This window comes from Geospiza fortis, unplaced genomic scaffold, assembly GCF_000277835.1.
Source record: "Geospiza fortis unplaced genomic scaffold, GeoFor_1.0 scaffold40, whole genome shotgun sequence".
In the NCBI taxonomy this organism is placed as follows: domain Eukaryota; kingdom Metazoa; phylum Chordata; class Aves; order Passeriformes; family Thraupidae; genus Geospiza; species Geospiza fortis.
In genome coordinates this window covers 12,046,209-12,056,476 of record NW_005054297.1, presented here as the reverse complement: position 1 = coordinate 12,056,476, position 10,268 = coordinate 12,046,209, and positions in this window count along the sequence as shown.

Here is a 10,268-nt window from a genome sequence, read left to right as displayed (position 1 = left end):
TCTAAGACACTGGCCTCCAAAACACTTTCTGAGCATGACCCAAGCCACCTGAATCACTGCCTTTTTCTTTGGAATAAGGACTTCCACTCACAGCTTTGTTCTGCTGCTACAATGACTCTTGTGATTACCAGGAGGAAGAGGCGTTAACACCCACACATTTCCCCAGTTTCAGTACAAAATTCAAAGCTCCTATTATGGATCTATTTTGATTTCTTTATTTTAAAGTCAAATACACAAATAAAATCAAAGGTACCTACAAAGAACAGAAGAGATTCCCACTTGTGACTTTTAAAACTTGCATGCCGAATGATAATGTGGTTGTGGGTGTGAATAATAAAAAAGAAGATGCATAGGTAGTTGTTCATGTTCATTTTGTTTTCACTGGATCTGGCTCAGCATAGACTAAGGAGACTGAGGTCTCAGATTACTCTTGGAAAGACCTGATAGCTTCTTATACCAATGTTTAAATTATACCATCATAGAAAGGTTATGGGTGGAAGGGACAAGATCACCTAGCTCCAATCTCCCTGCCACAGACAGGGACAGCCTTTACCAGACCTGGTTGCTCAGAGCCTCATCCAAGCTAGCCTTGGACAATTCCAGGGATGGGGCACTGCCAGCTTCTGGACCACCTGTTCCAGTGCCTCACCACCCTCACAGTAAAGAATGTCTTCCTAATATCTAATCTAAACCTATTCTCTTTTTGTTTAAAACTGTTAACCACTGTCCTGTCACTACATGCCCTTGTAAAAAGTCCCCCTCCATCTTTCTTGTAGGCTGCTTCAGGGACTGGAAGGCTGCACCAGGTTACCCCTGGTGTCTTCTCCAGGCTGAACAATACCAATTCTTCATATGAGAGCTGCTCCATCCCTCTAACCATCTTGGTGGCCTCTTCTGGACTTGCTTCAACGAGTTCATGTTCTTCCTGTGCTGGGGACCCCAGAGCTGGACACAACACCCCAGGTGGGATCTCACCAGAGTGGAGCAAAGGGGCAGAATCCCCTCCCTCTCCTGCTGCCCACACTGCTTTGGATGTAGCTCAGAGGACACGTTTTGCTTTCTCGGCTGTGAGTGCACATGGCTGGGTCATGTCCAGCCTGTCACCCAACAGCACCCCCAAAACTTTCTCAACAGGGCTGCTCTTGATCTGTTAATCCCCCAGCCTGTGTTGATACTGAGAATTGTTCCAACCCTTAATTTAAACACTAGGCTAGGATGCATGAATACAGCAGCAGGAAAATAGTAAAAATGCTTCAAGGAAAACCAAGCTGTCTGCAAGCCAAGACTCCACAATGACAGAGAATATATTCCCATGAGGGTAACAGACTTCTTGTTTTTTTCTCAATTGCTCATTTTCATTATTTTTTGCATTTTGCTCCTCAGAGGCATCATCATAACAATTAAGCATTTTAAAAAGCTTTTTCTTGATGTCTACGTGCGTTCAGAACAGTTTGTCTTAAACGTCTTGTTTACATGTCACTGGCAGAATTTTTTCCAAGAAAACACAGTTACCGCAGGAAAGTATAATCATCTTGAATAAGGTGGGCTTGACTCATTACTGATGCAACTTCACTGGTTTTCAGAGGAACCCAACCAATGAACAAGGTGAGCCGAGCATGTCAATGCTCCATGTACTCCAGAGAAGCCATGTGGAGCTGATATTCCAAAGTGGAGGAACAGCTAATAAATGGGAACAATCTTTTCCCCTACCAAGATGTCAAATATATTTTTCTTCTATATTTCTATAAAAGATGACTCAAGAGCACATGGATATATATAAATCTTAGCTAATAAAAATATTTCAACTGAAGTGTATTGGTTCAAAATTGCATTTGGCTTGATGTTGCACAAAGTTTGTCCAGCTTCTTGCTCCAGAGTTCTTGAATATTGCAACATGTTGTACTGATCACTTCTGTTTACTGGAAGTTACATTAAATACTGGCTTTCCATTTTTCTGGACTAAAAATTGCAAATTATGCATACTAATGAGTTCAACAGATTCATAATGTTTTAAGTACAGAGCTCCATATTTTTAAATTCCTTTCCATAAAACTGTGCTGAATTCTTCATTACCTTAATCACTTAGATGAGAAATAACCAACACAACAATTGCTTTATTGCTAGTTCCTTCTAGCCCCACAAACATACTTGGAAAAAAAAACCAACCATGCAATTCATAAAAAATGTTGCCTGCATTGTAAAAGGTTCTAAATAGAAAAAATATGAAACTATAAAAAATAATCTACCACAGTATTGCTGTTTCAAATCTGTTAAAAAGAATTAACCATCTGTCACGACAGCAGCTTGACCTGATGGGCCCTGCAGAGCAGCAGTGAGATCAGCAGGGTCCCTGCTGAGCCAGCAGTCCTTTCCTGCCCAGTCAGGACCTGATGCTATTCCCTGGCACAACAGGTTGTCCTCAGCAACACTGCTTCCACTTACTTGTTCTCTATGATCTGGAGCACCACTGTTGCCTGGATTTTCAAACAGCAACTGTGCAAAAGTCACTGAAACCATGAGGTTCCACAATAAACCCAGGTAAATAAGCCTGCCTGAGTAATATGTCAGAATCATTTGCAGATTAATATTTAACTTCAGAATTTACAGGTGGCCATCAACCCCATGTTTTGTTCCCTTCATAGGAAACCAGTGACAAAGCTGCACTGCCTGTGAAATGTGCTAATGTAAATGAAGCCTCCAAACCTCATCCATTTTCCTCCCTGACCAGCGTATTATTTTGATCAGTTAATGGTTTACAAAAAAAACACCAATTAAGGAAAGGATAAATCATAACGAAGAACACAGGAGGGGAGAGAATAATTCCAGTCTTGGTTATTCTCTCATGCTGTTGAAGAGCAACAACACAGAAAATTAAAAAGAAACAAAGATTTAAAAAATTATGTAACCTGGAGAGCTGAACAGCTCCTGCAAGCTGCTGAGTAAACTGCTGAGCTGGTGGAGATATTATGTACTTCCTGTTAGTGGTGTAAGAAATTTTATCGGTGAGCACATTCATTAAAAAGATGGGACTATCAGCATCTAGGCCACTTGGATGGGACAGCAGTGCACTGCAGTAATTAGTGCTTACAGAAGCTTCTGAGATACACAAGCACAAACACATCTACATGCCATTGACTTCTACTCATGTTACTTCAGTCACATTTACAAGGCTCTTGAGGTTAAAATTATGCTACAAAATTAACTTAATTCCTCTTTTAATATGATTAAGATCCTACATAATATTTAGACACCGTTTATGAATTTCAACAGTTTTAACTTGCTAACTCTTCCGTTCTTTCCACAGGCAATTAAAAAAGACATGACTGAAATTCTTCCATCTCAGTCAAATGGATTGATGAGTTTTAAAGGAGAACATTTATTCCAACCTTTAATTAAGTTTGGCAGTCTGAAATCATTACTCTATGCTTTGAAACTATGTACTGTAACGTGAGCATTTAAAACCATACAAGTCAATCTTGTTATAAGGTGGATGTCTGAGTGATAATGCAGCTTTCTAGAAGCTGGCTTTGAATCTTTTAAATTATCTTTCCTTAGTTCATGACATAAGCCATTAAGGATTTGCCCCACAGAAGATGCAACCAACCTCAGTGTGACACTGCTTTGGCCAAAAGCAACCATTTAATCTTGCAAGGTTATTGTAAAAGTTGATAGGCAAGAAATCTGATCTGCATTTTCCATCCCACGTAAACCTTAACACAGTTAATGCTTAAAGAAAGAATCAACTGCATTATCTGGTGTTATTCCGCTAGATTATTCAGTGACTCCTACGACCAATTTCCTTGTGAGCATATTTGCAGTAGTTTAGCCTTTGGGGTGGAAATAATTTCATTTTAATATGTTTTTTGGAGCACTGCCAGAGTTACAGGCATTTTTTATGTGAGAGAATTCTACAAGCATGAAAGTGCACACCTTGAGATTCTGGGTTATCTTTCTAGAAGAAAATAAGGAGTCTCAAACAGCATCAAAGTATAAAATCTTTCCAATAGCCATCTTGGCTACTTTTCAACATCTGCCAGAAGACCTTATAGTTATTTTTTTGGCCTTTACTGATGCTTTAAAGTCCAGCACACTCAAGATGGATGGGACATAAAAAACTACCGAGAACTCTCCCAAGCAGCTGCTGTTTGGAATACAGTGATCAACAAAACACATCAGCTGGGGATACCTCTGAATGAAGGCAATCTCTGGGTTTGATTTAACAGTTTGAGCTCCTGTCACAAAATTCCTGGCATCCTGTGAACAGGAACAGGTCTTTCTGGCAATAGCTTTTCAGGTTGTCACTGTTCCTCCACTGAGGTTCCTCCCCCTTTTCCCACCTCAGGGTGAACTAGTTGTGTGAGTGTTCCCTCTCTTGGTTGCACAGCTTCAGCTTCAGGTCTGTACTGAGCTGCAGCTGGTAGATAATTAATTATTATGGCCTAGAGGAGGTATGGAACTTTTCAAGCAATAGAGTACAAAGTAAATCTGATTTAAAAAAAAAAGGACTATGTTTTGGAGGCTTTTGGAATGCATGCCTTGAATTTCCTTGTGAAGAATTTTTAGTTTGGAAGGTTCTGATATTCTCTTTCAGAAGTCAGATGTAAAATCCAAAATCAGAAGTAAAAGGGAAATGCAATTGTGGAAAATGTGAAAGCTTTTAAATAAGCACTTGTCCTGTCCTGCACACAAGAAAAGAAACATGAAATTTAATTTTATGGATTTATTTTTCTTTTTTTAGAAAGAAGTTAATTTAGGAGAATGGGTCTTTTTGAGTTAATAATTTGGTTTTCCATTACTACACAACTACTTGGCACTGTGACTGTTTCCAAAGGTTTGTACCACTGAATTGCAGGACTTGTGCATATTAACAGATCCCCAGCTGGATGTTTCCAGTGGTCACAGCACAACCATGTTGTCTGATGCATGTACACTAAACAGGCAGTGCTGGGGAAATCCTTTCATTTTCCCTTCCACAACTAAAAAGCCTATCTCTTTACAGGCATATCCCATATTTAATGAAATCCTACACGCCTCAAACTGGGTACTAAAACTTCCACTACTAAAGGGGAGGGCGTCACCCCTTTAATTTCATAGGCACCATTATGATATGATTAACTCTCGATTGTGGGAGTCAGGAGAGTTGCATTTGTGGGGAACTGTGAGTTTAACATTAGACAAAAGAAATACATATTTTCTAAAGGGCATTCACAGCTAGTTTGTCTAAGCCTTGAAATCAGAAAAGTATTGTGCCTGTCAGCCTGAAAAGAAAATGCGGACTACAGCTTATATCAACCCTGAAGCTGGCCTCAATTTTGTTCAACGTTTGAAAAATTAAGATATATCGAATTTCTGGATCATATGAGACAACATTCACATTATTGCTTTATAAGTTTTGCCTGTTTATCAATTTTGTTGAATAAATGCTTATTCTTGTCAAATCAAAAACGATCCAACAAAACATCCACTAACAGTGACCCAGTCATTTAACCTCAAGCTGCCCATTTCTACATTCATTCCACATTTCACTCTATAATATAATTACTACTGTTTGGAATAGACAGTGATGAAATGATCTGGCCTTTATGTATTATTACTTGATTAGTTTTTCCATATTTGCTGAAAAAAAAATAAAATCAGTTACTGAATAGTCTTATAAATATTAAAGTGTCTCTGCATCTCCTTCATGCTCTTTAGGACAGTTGCTATATAACAAAAAAGTATTTCTCCTTTCTTCTTCTGCACTACAGCTAAGTAAATTCTCATTAATAATTATTAGGCTTCATGACTTTTCAGAAAAAAAAAATGTTTAATCTAATTAGTTTAATATGAACATCTTCTGGTAAATATATTTAGACCAAGGACCATTTATTATCATTTGTGTTTCCACACTGGCTGGGGCTAAAGGAATTTTTGACATTTTACTTCTGTACAAACCAGGCTTATGATTACAAAAAATGAGACTTGACTGCTGTGATGCAAAGAGTATGAGATGGGGCTCATAATGCCAATTTGGTTCCCAGGATTTATTTCCTATGTTGAGATTCACAACAGCCACCATGCTAAATTCTCAGATACCTAATTAAGACAGGAAGGAGGAATAAGATGTGTGAAATTCTGGCTACTCCAGTAAACACAGCTTAAGTCTTTCTCAATCTGCAAAAAGTGTCTTAAGATGACCTCCATCCATGCACAGGAAGTCTTTCTACCATTTCTGGAGCTGGGATCTAATGCACGAGCAGTGGCCTGCCAGGATTAAAGGTCAAACTTTCAGTGCCTTGGTTCTAAGCATTACCCAGCTCAAGTGTTAAAGCCCACAGATTCAGATTCTCTTGGCTAAATTTCTACCACTGTAGGATGCCACAGCCCCCTGGGCTAGCATCAACTCTAAAATAAGGGGAAGGCCTTTGCTCTTCGAGGCCCTGGATGCTTCTGTGGCAAACTGGAAAACTATATCTATATATACATACATACATATATATATATATATAAATACATAATAAATACATATATGTCTATGCAGTTGCTTGTTTAATTATCCACTTTACAAGAAGTATACAAAAAGTCAGCGGTTTAAGCTATATAAATTCTTTCTGGGGCAAAAAGACGCTACCCAACAAGTTGGAATGTTAAATAAACTAATCTCTGCAAGATTTGTGGCTTATTTGGGAGATCAGATAAATGTAAGAGCCTTGAATATAATTTTAGAGAAGCTAAAGAATTATACATTCTTTCCATTATTTTATTTACCTCTTTTTGCTGAGACATGAAACATTCAGTCTGTGATGACAGAAATTATGTCATCATCAGGGTAAGATCAGTATGGTAGGTCAGGAACAATGTTCCCAATATAAAATAGAGGGATTTTTCCTTTTTTTTCTTTCCTCTTTGGCATCTTTTTTAACTACTCTATAAAAGGTTCTTTATCACATGCATTTTTTTTTTAACTTTAGGACATGTACATGACATCTTTTGCCCATAATAAAGGTTTGACCACCTTGACTTCAGTAAGGAACACATTTTAGAGAAAATTACAACATGTACTGCATGTCAATTTTTTTTGAGTCCAGTTACTTCTCTCAACTGTTTCTTAGTAGATAGAGAAATACATTATTAGTTTGCTGGCCCTGAAGCATGACACTAATTACTGCCAATCATTCTGCCCATGTTTATTCTTGATGTACAAGCAGCACCTTCTGCCAACCACATAAAGGCATCAGAGTAAACTAGACATCACAGCAGCTTAATACATCTAGTCATAGCATGGTTTTAATGAACTCTATATTCATGTAAATGTCTATTACACTTATGGAGCTCTGTCATGAATGAAAATTAGCTCAACAGTCATTAACTGAGACAAGGAGAAAGGTCACCATGTGCCTTTGGAAGGTAATGCTTGCACTTACCACAGCAAGGCTGTGAAAATCAGATGGGAAAATAAACTAAAACTTATGGTACATCAGGGAGGAAGCATGGTTAGAACCAGGCAATGATCACTAGAATGTTTACATTCTACTTCTCCTGCTTGTTTGTTGTATGACAAGCTCTTCAGATCGAAATCAACGTAAGACAACATATCTGATGTCAAATGGGAGAGTCATAAGAATAAGCATTTCAATTAATCTTTCTGTAAAAGCTGGTACGGTAGCTCACCATAGTATTATTGAACTACCAAGCAGGTATAAAATAATGCTATTTAATGAGCTGAGGAGATGAGGACTGAGTAGTAAGGGAGAAAAACTAGAACAGTTGACTTCAAGACTGTGCAAGTCTTGCTTCATTAACTGAGTAAAGTATTTTACAATAGTCTTACAGATTAGAACAAGCCACTTCAGCCAGCCAAGCTGCTGGAACAGACAGTTACTACTACTGGTGCTTGCAGAATTCAAAATAATTCTATTGCCTATATCTCAACTTTTTACCCAAGGACTGGATGTACTTGGACATACAAATCACCCTGTTGACATGGCAGACAGTCTACATGACCATGTCTCACCCAACACACCAAAGGAGAGCACCTCCTCTCTCTCTCTCTCCCTCTCTCTCTATATATATAATCTTTACTCTTATTTATGCATTGAGACTGGAACACAAAATTTAACTCTGTGGGCACCATGACTGGAAATGTGTACCTCTATCACTTTGGATATAAGTTTTCATGTTCCCGAGGAAAGCCAAGGGATAAGAGAATTCCTCCAATACCGCTAGGGTGAGACTGATTGAACTCTGGTGGATCCAACCAGACCAGAGGAGGACCTCACGTGATGAGGGTTTGCTCTCCTTACTCCTATTCCTTCAGCAACAAAACTGCCCTACAGCCAGAGGACACTATAAACTTACATCTTCTGAAAAACATTTCTGGCTCTGAAGCCACAGAACAGTAGTTCTTACTAATAAAATAAAAAAAAAATCTATAAGACAGAGTTTAAAGGAAGATTAATGACTTATATGTGACCGCAACATTAAGCATCTCAAGGCTGTGATTTCTCCAAAATAAAAAAAGTACCAGAAGAAAGCATTATTTTACTAGGTAAAAAACCTTTTCTTCTTATGCCAAGATATCAACCACCTTGTTTTTGCAATGATGGATGGAATTACTGATCACTGTCCAAAACCAGGCAGACAATCTCTAGCAACACAATAAAGACCTTGCAACACAGAACACTCGATATGGGTATGTACAGGTAGACTTGTGATATCAAAGCCCTTTTAAACTGATTCAGGATGTAGACTCCATATTTTGCATTCAGGAATGGCTATAGCTACAGCTGGGACCAGTTGCTTCCTTCCACTGTGAGACGTGGCATTTTATGAATTGAAAACATTTTCTTACTTTTTGACCAGTTTTAGTCAAGTTGTCCCCTACACACAGAGATTATACAAAAAATCCATTTAGCATGTAACTTCTCTTTCCCAGAGGCTGTGCAAGTGCTAGAATGGAGAAGAAAGCTTTGATAGGTACAGGATGCAACTAAGAAATGCTGTGAGCTGGTGACAATTAATGCCCTGTGAGATTGCCACTGGAAACTGTCTCATCCACCCCCTACAGATTAACAGTATTTCAGGTGTTGAGATTTTACAAGGTAAGTTTTGGACATTTCTGAACAGGTGTTTTTGTGTTTTGCTCCGTTTGGCTTTTTCCAGATGTGAAAGCAGCAAACCCACTACAGTGTCATAGAAATAGTTCGGAGTTGGAGTAGATTTGTTCTTTGACTATTTTGATAAGATCTGTGTTGTTTCCTCTGCCTTATCTGTGTGGTATGCACCATGCTCCTCCCTGAAAGTACAATACAGGGAACAGGAAGACCAGGAGCTGAAACTTGCAAAATGTTGTCTTCGTCTGCAGACCGTGGTATGGTACACACAACATGATGAATTCTGTTTCCTCCCCACTCTACCACACATATTCATAAGCAAATAAAACAGTAGCACACAAACAGAACCTGTGATACATATAACAAACAACAGAAAAAACCCCTAAGAATTAAAACAAAACAAAAAAATCAATGAAGAGATTGTTTGCATGGCAGCTATTAACTAATACACCAAGGAAGAAATCCCCATCTTTAAGTAAATTACTTCAAACAGGCAAATATCACCCAGTGAAATAAACAGCGGATCAGAATGGAAATGTAAGGTTTCTGAGCTTTTAACTAAGTAGGTGTTCCCTCATGTACAGAAAGCAACTGAGATTTTCAAGTGAGATCAAACACAAGAAGAGAGAGTGAGAGCAAAATGCCCATGATGCTGACTAATTCAACATGATTTTGTACAACGTTCTCACTCGCAACTGATTCATTGTCTTCTTCTGGGAAAAGGCTGTCAAATGAGGCAGGCACTAAAGTCACATTTTTGCTCTCTAAACCTGCTTGTCTATTAGCATTCCTTCCTGCAGGAGAACTGAAATCAAACGCAGTATGTTTCACACCTGTAGCTATGAGACTTCTGATTCTGATAGCAGGAAGCATCCTTATGTACTTATTCTGCAGTGTTGTTATTTTTTTCCCTTCTGCAAGAAAGAGAGCACTTTGTAGAAGTCCTTATTTTCTCTTTGAACCTTTTACTCAAGGCTACTAGCATGCAAAGTGAACTGTCTAACTCTTTAAATAATTTAACATGAAAACACGCACATCTGGCCATCTGCTGCTACTGTTGAAGAAACTCCAGCATTTCCGACGGCAGTTGCTGACTACGCAAAGGGCAAACCAGGGCAAGAGGGACCCAGAACCTCAAACCTGCAGTAGGTATTCTGACCGGGGCAGGGAGCTCTT